Here is a 9558-nt window from a genome sequence, read left to right as displayed (position 1 = left end):
TCCTGCAAGGAGAGGCTGAGAGAGACAAGAAGTGGTTTCAAACTTAGAGGGGAGATTTAGGTTGGGTATAAGGAAAAAGTTTTTTACAGTGGTGGTCATGAGGCACTGGAACAGATTGCCCAGAGATGTGGAAGAAGCCCTGTCCCTAGAGACATTCAGGGCTAGGCTGGAGGGGCCTCTGAGCAGCCTGATTGAGCAGTGGATGTGCCTGTTCATTGCAAGGGAGTTGGACTAGATGACCTTTAAAGGTCCCTTCCAACTGTAAGGATTCTATGCTTCTGTTTTCAAATTCCTTTATCAAAGCGGAAAGCATGACAGAAGTAAACATGGAGTCACTGGCCTCAAATAATGATAGTGGGGGAGCTTTATTTTTCTGGAGTTTTGGCTTTGCTGTTCAGAGTCTTTTTTTTTAAATAAGACTGTTTTAATCTTATTTGTAGTAATTAAGGATTTCCTGCTAATTTAAACGGTTGGTTTTGGCATTATATAGATCGTCTTCTCATATGTACTGGTTATAGTAATGAAAGGTTAAAAAATCTACACAAGAGTAAGAGTCAAGGAAGCAGATAATTCACTGATTTATCAACCTTAGCAGACTTTTTTTTTGTTCTTACAGCATAGTGGTAGCTATGGTAAATTTACTCTGGATTGCTTAAGGGTACCGATTCTATATGGTGTGTACAACACATGAGGGCACCTCTTTAAAATGAATGGGTGAAGGAGCAGGTAATCAGCCAGTGTGGCTTTGGTGCCTCGATTAGCCTTTTGGTCAATGGTTTATTCCTTAGGAGAGTTTGAAATTGCCCTGCGCAGCACAGCTGAGAGCATAGCTGCTTTGTGGATTTTCCTTGGTGCTTCTAGATAAATTTCAGTCTTTTAGGTGTTTTGAGAACTTTTCGTAAACTTAGCACCATGTGTAAGCAATAATGCTAAATTACTGTTGTGATCTGGGAGTTATTTATTTTGGTGGCACATTGTTCATGTGCAACAAAGTGGCATGCTCGAACACTTTTCTCTCTTTGGTCAGCCCATTTTGCAGGATGAATTGGCGCTTGCAGCTTCTCATGCACTTCCTTTCCAACTGTAAGGGTGACTAAAATCATGTTGTTGTGGTGACCTTGTCAGTTTTAAATGAATAACCATGCTAAAATGAGCTTACATATTGAAGAGTAAACCAGTGTTATAATAATATACACCATAAACCGATCACTTTATTCTTGTCTGCTCAAAACTGCTAGGAACATGTAAAGATTTTTGTGCGTGCTTTGTGTTGCTGTGGTGGCGTCTGTGCTGAGGCTTGCAGTACATTTCAGGCAATGAAGATGCACTCTGCTGCAGTAAAGAATTGAGACAGCTATCACTGCAGCCAGTTCTGGGAGGTGGCAGGTCAGGTGCAGGCCTTAATTAAGATGAATTGTTAGTTGATGAAGGCACTGAGTGAATAAGAGCAGGCAGTTTATAGATCTGATTCAAAAATGAAGGACACGGATATGCAAAATAGAGTGAGCCACCAGTTTTATCTGTTACCAAGTTAAATGAAGATTAGAAAGCAAAGATTTCCAGCCCTTTTGGGCATCTAGATCTTACATAATATGATTAGAGAAACTGTGCTATTCGTGCTTAATGTCCTACTTCAGTTTTGCTATAGCTACTCGTGCTCACTGCATAAAGGTGACACTCATAAGGGTGCTTTTCCGTATTTTCTTGTTTGCCAAAACCTTGTGGATACCACTGACAACCAAGAAGTATAAAACTGCTTTAAGATCATAGAATCCTTGGAGTTGGAAGCGACCCTTAAAGGTCATCTGGTCAAACTCCCCTGCAATGAACTGTGACTTCTACAGCTGGATCAGGTTTCACAGAGCCCCATCCAGCCTGATCTTGAATGTCTGCAGGGACGAGGCATCCACTCCCTGTCTGGCAACCTATTTCAGTGCTTCAGTACTCTTATTGTAAAAAAAAAAAACAAAAAAAAAAAAACCAAAAAAAACCCACCTTTTTCTTACATCCAATCTAAATGTCCACTCTTTTATTTTGAAACCATTTCCGCTTGTCCACTGCTAAAGAGTCTGTCCCCTTCTTTATTGTAGCCCCACTTTAGATACTGAAAGACCCCCGAGGGTCTGTACTCATCACTGATCTACGTCCAGACATTGAGCCACTGATGACTGCCCCCTCAGTATGATCTTACAACTGGTTCCTCATCCATGAGTCACCTATTAAATCTGTATCTTTTCAATTTAGAGAGAAGGATGTTATGGGGGATCATATTAAAGGCCTTACTGAAGTCCATATAGATGACATCAGTATTAGCGGACTCTTTCCTTGTCCGCTAATACAGTTAAGCCATCATAGAAGGCCACTGGCTCGGTCAGGCAGGACTTGCCCTTGATGAAGCCATGCTGGTTGTCTCATATTAGCTTCTTGTCTTCCATGTGCCTTAACATAGCTTTCAGGAGGATCTGTTTCTTGGTCTTTACCAGCACCGAGAAGAGGCTGACAGGTCAGTAGTTGCCTGGGTCATTCTTTCTACCCGTCTTAAAAATGGGTGTGACATTGCCTCTTTTCCAGTCACCGGGTACTTAACCTGACTGCCATGACTTTTCAAATATCATTGGGAGTGGTATGGTGATGACATTGGTCAATTCCCTCAGGACTCTGGCATGCATCTCTTCAAGATCCATAGACTTATGGATGTTCAGGTTCCTCAGGTGGTCACAAACCTAATCTTTGCTTACAGTGGGAAGTATATTGCTCCCCTAGTCCCCACCTTCTGAGCCGTTTGCTTCAGGGTTGTGTGAAGAGCAGTTGCCAGTGAAGGTTGAGACAAAAAAGTTGAGTATCTCAACCTTCTCCTTGTCGGTTGCTACCATCCTGCCTGTATTGTTCAATGAGCGAGAGGGGGGAAGTACAGCTATGTAGACTTTTCTGGTTGATGTACCTGTAGAAGTCTTTCTTGTTCTTCTTTGCATCCCTTGCCAAGTCCAGTTCCAAGTGGGCTTTGGCCTTCCTGACCCCAGTCCTTCACAGCCTAGCAGCATTCCTGTATTCCTCCTAGGCTACCTGCCCCTGCTTCCACTACCTATGCATTTTCTTATTGCTCTCCATTTTGACCAGCAGGTCGTGGTTTAACCATGTTGGTGTCTTGCCATCCTTTCTTGTCTTCCTGCATCTCTTAAAGATTTGCCAGCTCTGCTCCATTCCCTTGTCCTTGAGAACAGTTTCCCAGGGGGTTTTGTTGACTAACTCCCTGAAGAGCTGGAATTTGGCTTTCCTAAAATTAAGCATCCTGATTTTACTCTTTGTCTGTCTGATATCTATCAGGACAGTGAACTCCACCGCCCATGATCTTTACGGCCCAGGCAGCCTCAGAACCTGAAGTCACTGATCAGCTTACTTGTGTTGATGAGCAACAGGTCCAATACTGCATCCCCCCCTATTGGGGCTGTCTATTACTTGGGTCAAAAAGTTGTCCTCAATACATTTCAGGAGCTTCCTGGATTGCCTACCATTTGGTGTGCAACTTTTGCTGCAGGTGTCAAGGTGGTTGAAGTCCTCCTGCAGGACAAGAGCCTGAAATTGCAACACCTCCTGTAGCTGGAGGAAGAAGGAAGGTTCTTGTCTTTCATAACACCTAAACAAAATTGTATGATGATAGGTTTGAGAATGCTGATGTATTCCAGTGCTTGAGCTCATGGTGATCACTTAATCTGACCGTAGTTTTCCCTCCTTCTCTCTTTTCTTTTGTGAGGCAAGAATAAGTGCAGCCTCATATCTTGTCAAGAAAAAGGTGTATCTTGATTGTGGTGTCTTCAATCTCAAAAATACAACAGAACTCTATACCCTACTACAAATCACATTAATGACCTGTCAAAGGAATAAAATCTCACTCATGGAGTTAATTTTCATTCTAGGATGGCTATAAAATATTATGGATTCCTATACTGACCATTTGGCGTTTGTGTGATTATATCCCACAATAATTTGGTCTTTCTGAGGTAGGCTGGTGCGGTAGGCCTTGACTCTTTATACGCTAAGAATAATATAAGCATTAAGAATAATGTTTAACTCTTCTTATTTTGGATGTTTCAGCATCTCAGTTACCTTTTGGTATTCAGTACTTTCTCACCGAAACAGCCTATTGCCATAAACATCTATCTAGAGCAAAACAAATGAACAAGCAAATGAATTTTTTCCAACTGGAAATAATTGTAAGGAATTTTAAAACTTGCTTATAACTAAGAAAAAGTAGAGTTTGTAATCACTGTGCTGAACTTACCATGTAAGTGAGCTCACTGAGGTAAATGTGTGCTGAAGTAAATGGTATGCGGCCATTCCAGGTGCAGGAAATGTCTCTGGGTAGGTTTGCTCAGGGTCCACTGGAACCATCAAAGATTATTAAAGCTGATTCCCTTTTCAAATACAGCTGTGGAATGACAGTTGATCTCTTGCATATTTAGTTTGTCCTCACATTTGTAATACTCTGTCAGAGTCTTACTCTGGTATCATGGTTGTTTTTAAAACATACACGAAGCCTGAAATTCGTGATTGAGGGGCTTTTGAATCTGACTCAGAACCTGGTGGCTAAAGAATTGCTTAGTTTTTTAGCAAATGCTTTATCACAATCTCTTTTTCATCAGAAAAAAGAGGTGTATTCCTTAGATATTTTAATGTGTAGACTTTAGGTTTTCAGTTGGCCATGCTCCTTCAGTGTATAAATCAGTGTGATCACAATCTCTAGCTTTATGAAACGTGTGTTTACCCTCAACTACAGGTTATTACAGGATGTTGATGAGGGGCTGTGGAAGAACCTTTCAGTAAGGCTGGCTGTGGTACTTTGCTTAGTCTCTGTAAAAGTGTTACAAGAACATAGGTACCATAAAATATGTTTTGTAACGAACGTGATTTTCTGTTGTTAGACTGACAATTCATGTGCTTCAGGAATGTGTCTTGGGGCTACTAACAAAGCCTTTGCAGAGTAAGCTGTCTTCAGGAGTATTTGCTTCTTCTAAAAACCTCATTTATCAAAATCAATTGTCTTTGTCTACAGTCTCTCCAGGAGTTCTAGGTATTGGTCAAGTCAATGAAAGCTCTTTTCTGGGGGTGCTGCTTGAGAAATGGTCTTCAAAAAAGGTTCCTTTAAAAGCCACGCGTGTTCCATTCTGTTTCGTCCACACACCTTGAGTGCTTTAGCTCACTGAGCTTCAGAGAGTGGGGAAAATCCAGCTAAAACAGTCATTTTAAATTGTGAGGAGACAAATATTGCACATGCATAATTATACGTATATATGTATTATACTTACGTGTGTTATTGTTATATATTAACGATGTAAGACATGTTGTTCTGCCCACGTACTTCTCAGGGTCTTCTGATTACTAGGCCTTACTGTTAAAATATTATTTTCAGGTCTTTAAGGCTTTTCTTCTCTCACAAACACATTACAGCTCAGTTCTGGAGATAAATGTTTTTAGTTAGTATTAGAATAATCTTTGGTGGGTGGCTCAGCTATAGATGTCCCAGATAGGACATTTGAAGCAGCCTTCATGAAACTGACTGCTGTGACTGACCTTCTCACAAGGACCAGGTCCTCTCTGAGAAGTGTACTGTGAAGATTTGTGATGAGAGGGAGAATTCTCTGATGTTTTTTCTTGACAAAACGTGATGTGTTTTGTACTGCAAAAGACCTCAGGGAAGACATGGCTCAGATTATTGTCTAGTGTAAGTGCTTTCAGGCCACCAGCTCCAGTTTGACTTCCACATTCCTGCTTCATTCATGTAAGTTTTACTCCAGCTTCTCGGCAGACTGAGTACTTTTCTGCCAGAGTAAGTGAGTTGAAACTGGCTCACCAAGCAGTCAGATAAAGAACTGAGCAAATGTAAGAGTGAGCACAGGACCACCATTTCTGTCAGTCATGAGGTTTTGTCACCTTGACAGTGTATTCTGACTGCACTCTAAGGCAGTGCCTGTTGATTTGGTGTTTAAATCTGACTCCTGTTGGATGCAACGCTCCTCAAACCAGATCCTACAGCTAATAACTATAACCTCTTGCCTAGAGCAAAAGAATTGTGAATGTTGGGGGTAAGATGAACTAGCAGTAATCTTCTGAAGAACTTGATGTTTTTGGGAAGATCAGATTTGCTACCACTGTAATGTCCTATTTTGTGGTTTGTCAATAGACCGGAGAGCCTTCATTAAGTGGTGACAGCTCACCTCAGGAGAAACCATCTATTTCTGTCCTTTTTCATGGATACCTAGATAGTAACAGAAGGATCTTTTTTTGGCAGGTAATGAAACCCATTTGACACACTTATTTTAGGACATTAGCCTGAAAATAAAAGGTTACTGTCCGATTCCCATCTGTGACAAAATCCTTCTCCTTTGAGGGAAAGGAAATAAAAGTAGTTTTATGTTGGCTATGATAAGCTTTTTCGGTAATACATCCCAACTCCCTCTTTCCTTGGAGTCCATAACACCAGGATTCTGTCTTCAAAAGGAAGTTGTGCTGTGCATACATTCCGACTTTCTGGAGTTGGAGAGAGCAGCTGGTAAACCTGGATTTGTGTACAGTCACTGTTGTTTGTGCATAAGGGCAAAGCATCTTGAACAGTTCCAGTTACTGTGAGGTAATTAACTTGTCTTCCTCTAATCTTTTTCATCCCTGAGCCTTTTTTTTTTTTAAGTGCTAGCGAAATTGCTGGATGAGTATTCTGAGATATTTCTTGCAAGTACATTTTTTTTAAATTCACTTTAAGTTAGGGATGAAAGCAGAGGATATATGTCCTGTCTTTAAAGGCTGTGCCTTGCTTTTCCCCTGTTCTCCTTCCCTCCAGTTAGGTAAATCATTATTTCAGGAGATGTGGAGATGAAATAGAGAGCTCTACCTAGGGCTTCTTTTCCTGTCTAATTGTGTGAATATTTTCATACATCTTAAACACAGGGGTGAAGGACAGAACAGAAGAGTTATCGCTTTTTGGCAGTTCCTTCTTGCAGCTGTGCTGCTCTCTCTGGGTCAGCCTGCAGTAGAGAAATTTGGTTCAAGCACCAGCAACACTGCTAAACCATTTTCTGATGAGGTCAAGAGTTGAATAATCATCCCGTTGATAAGTGAGCGAGCCAGAAATTCTGTTGAAAGAGGACAGTGACTTACTGTGCTGCTTACCTATTATAGGTCACAGAAATGATGAAGGGAAAATAGGGGACTGAGGGCACTGTAGCACATGACTGTTTATGTAACTGTGACTTCTAAGTTTTATTTGCTGCTGTTGATGTAATAAAAGAAGTTAAGGTAGGCCTTTGTGTCTTTATTAGAATCGTGATTTTCTTGCAAGCATCCCCGTGGGAAAATCAACAGTGCTACTGCTCTGGATGTATAGCCTAATCAAATGTGGCTGTAAATGCATTTTAGAGGTGGAGCTTTGGGTATGTCAGTGCCCAGCGCACCCAGCTTCTCTGAAGTAGTCCTACAGACTGAACTTCTACGTAACCTGGTGGGTGTGGGAACCCACAGTTTGTTGAGACCAAAGAAAAGACAAAAACACTTCTAAAAAAATTAAAATTGAAATGTTTAAAAAGAGAGCCTGTGTACAAAAAGGGTAGTTTGTAGGGAACTGGATGGAGTGATTTGTATAGGGCACACCAGAATCGACTTCCCAGATATGGCTGCCATTTTAAAGCTTGTCAGTATTGCTTTGGGTACTACCTGACTGTGTAATCAGCGAGGATTTCTGTGAATGCGAGATGATGTGAATTAGAAAGTTAGGTGATACTAGTAAGTGATCTCTTCTCATTATTATTTCTTTTCAGTTGCTAAAATGATGCACTTAACACAGTGTACATAATTTACCTAAAGATATTTACTGTATTCAGTCCTTAGCACCTTGATTCTATTTTCAGGTCTACACTAAATTCTGCCATGATATTTTTGTGGCTGGTTGTTCTCATTGAATATTCTGTTAACAGTGAGGACTTCAAGTTCCTCTTCTCTAATTTTATCCTGGATCTTCTCCAGTATGGCTTCTACTTTCCATATTTCACTAAAACCGTTCTGCCCAGGGTGACTAGCAACCACTCCGACAAATTTCAGGTTTCTTTGCCAGTGGTACTTACTCAGTTTGGCTGGAGGAAGAGAGCATCCTTATGTACTCCAATTTTAAAGGGCTGGAGTATGTAAGTCAACAGCTGATTGACTGTTGCAGAGCTAAAATGGAGACTTGGTAGATCTGCATTCTCCTCCTGAATGTGCTGCCATTGTATGATGGGGAAACTCCTCTTACTTGGATATGATGCTGGTGGTGATGGTTGTGATGGAATCTGGATTGTGGCACCTGTGAAGAGTGTGTTTTGCAACGGACTGCCAGAACTGTGCTGTTTGGCCTGTGGCCCAGTCACTAATCCTTGTTTGAGGGATCTGAGAAAAGGAGACAGGAGAGAGTGGGACATGGTGGCAGTTGAAACCTTCGTGGAAGCCAAATATGAGCACAGAAATTTACTTTCTGTCTCACCTCTTCCTTGTCCTTGACTAGATAACTGCCTTTAAAGTTATCTGTGCCTTCTCAGTTCTCAACTGCTTCTCCTCCTCATTATGTTTCTCCCTTTTCTTGCTGTTCTTGATAGAAGGCACATGAAGCCAAACTCTAGATTGTTCAGTTGTTGTTTGTTTTATTAAAAAAAAAAAGAACTTCTTTTTTATTTGACTACTCATTTAAGTCACTCTGTGGTTCCATAGAACTCCTCATGGATGGCTTTCTGATTTGCTTAATGCAACCCTGTAAATTCTTTAAGCATCTTGCAGGGTTGCTCAGTCCCCTAGCGTATACCTATAACTTAATCCTACTCGTTCAGTAGACCATGGTATAGTAGTTAAGATAATATATAAAATGGTTTATGATAGGCATTACGGATGGAACAAGATATGCTGTTAAACTACTGCTTAATCTAGCTTCAGTTAGACTAAACAAAAGCTGCAGGGGTAGGAAGATACCAGAACCAGAAGTGTGTTGGAGCAACAAACTAGGAAGATTACCTGGGTGCCAGATAGCCAGCAAATGCAACTGTAACTTTATTTAGACTGAGACAAACTTGAACGATCATATCTGCAATCTTTATATACATCAAGATATTTGATATCAAGACAATAAGAATGAAGTCTTCTATCGCTATTAAGTCCCAGGTCTGTAGACTCCCAGACTTTTCTTGGAGCATAACTACTGAAGTTAAGGCAATCTTACCTAATCTGTCTCATCGGCAATTTTCCTGTGAGCATTTCTTTGAAATGATTTGACATCTACCTTCTTTTATATTTGTTTTAATTTTCATTCTGTAATCCCATAATTACGACTTCCATATGTTTTGTGTCACTGTAGTGTATGGAGGACTATAAATATCCATATGCAATGTTAATTCTGTATTGAAGTTCTGTTAACTTACTCATTGCACTGAGTGATTAAAGTGAAGTTATGTCCCTGTTACAAGGAAAATTCAGACTCTTTGGGGTAGATTCCTTAGCTGTAGCCATTTTTTCAGATAATTACTGGTGGTCCACATGGTGTTCCTGTAA

The sequence above is a fragment of the Numida meleagris genome, chromosome 4 (assembly GCF_002078875.1).
Source record: "Numida meleagris isolate 19003 breed g44 Domestic line chromosome 4, NumMel1.0, whole genome shotgun sequence".
Classification (NCBI taxonomy): Eukaryota; Metazoa; Chordata; class Aves; order Galliformes; family Numididae; genus Numida; species Numida meleagris.
Note: the sequence above shows the minus strand (reverse complement) of the source record.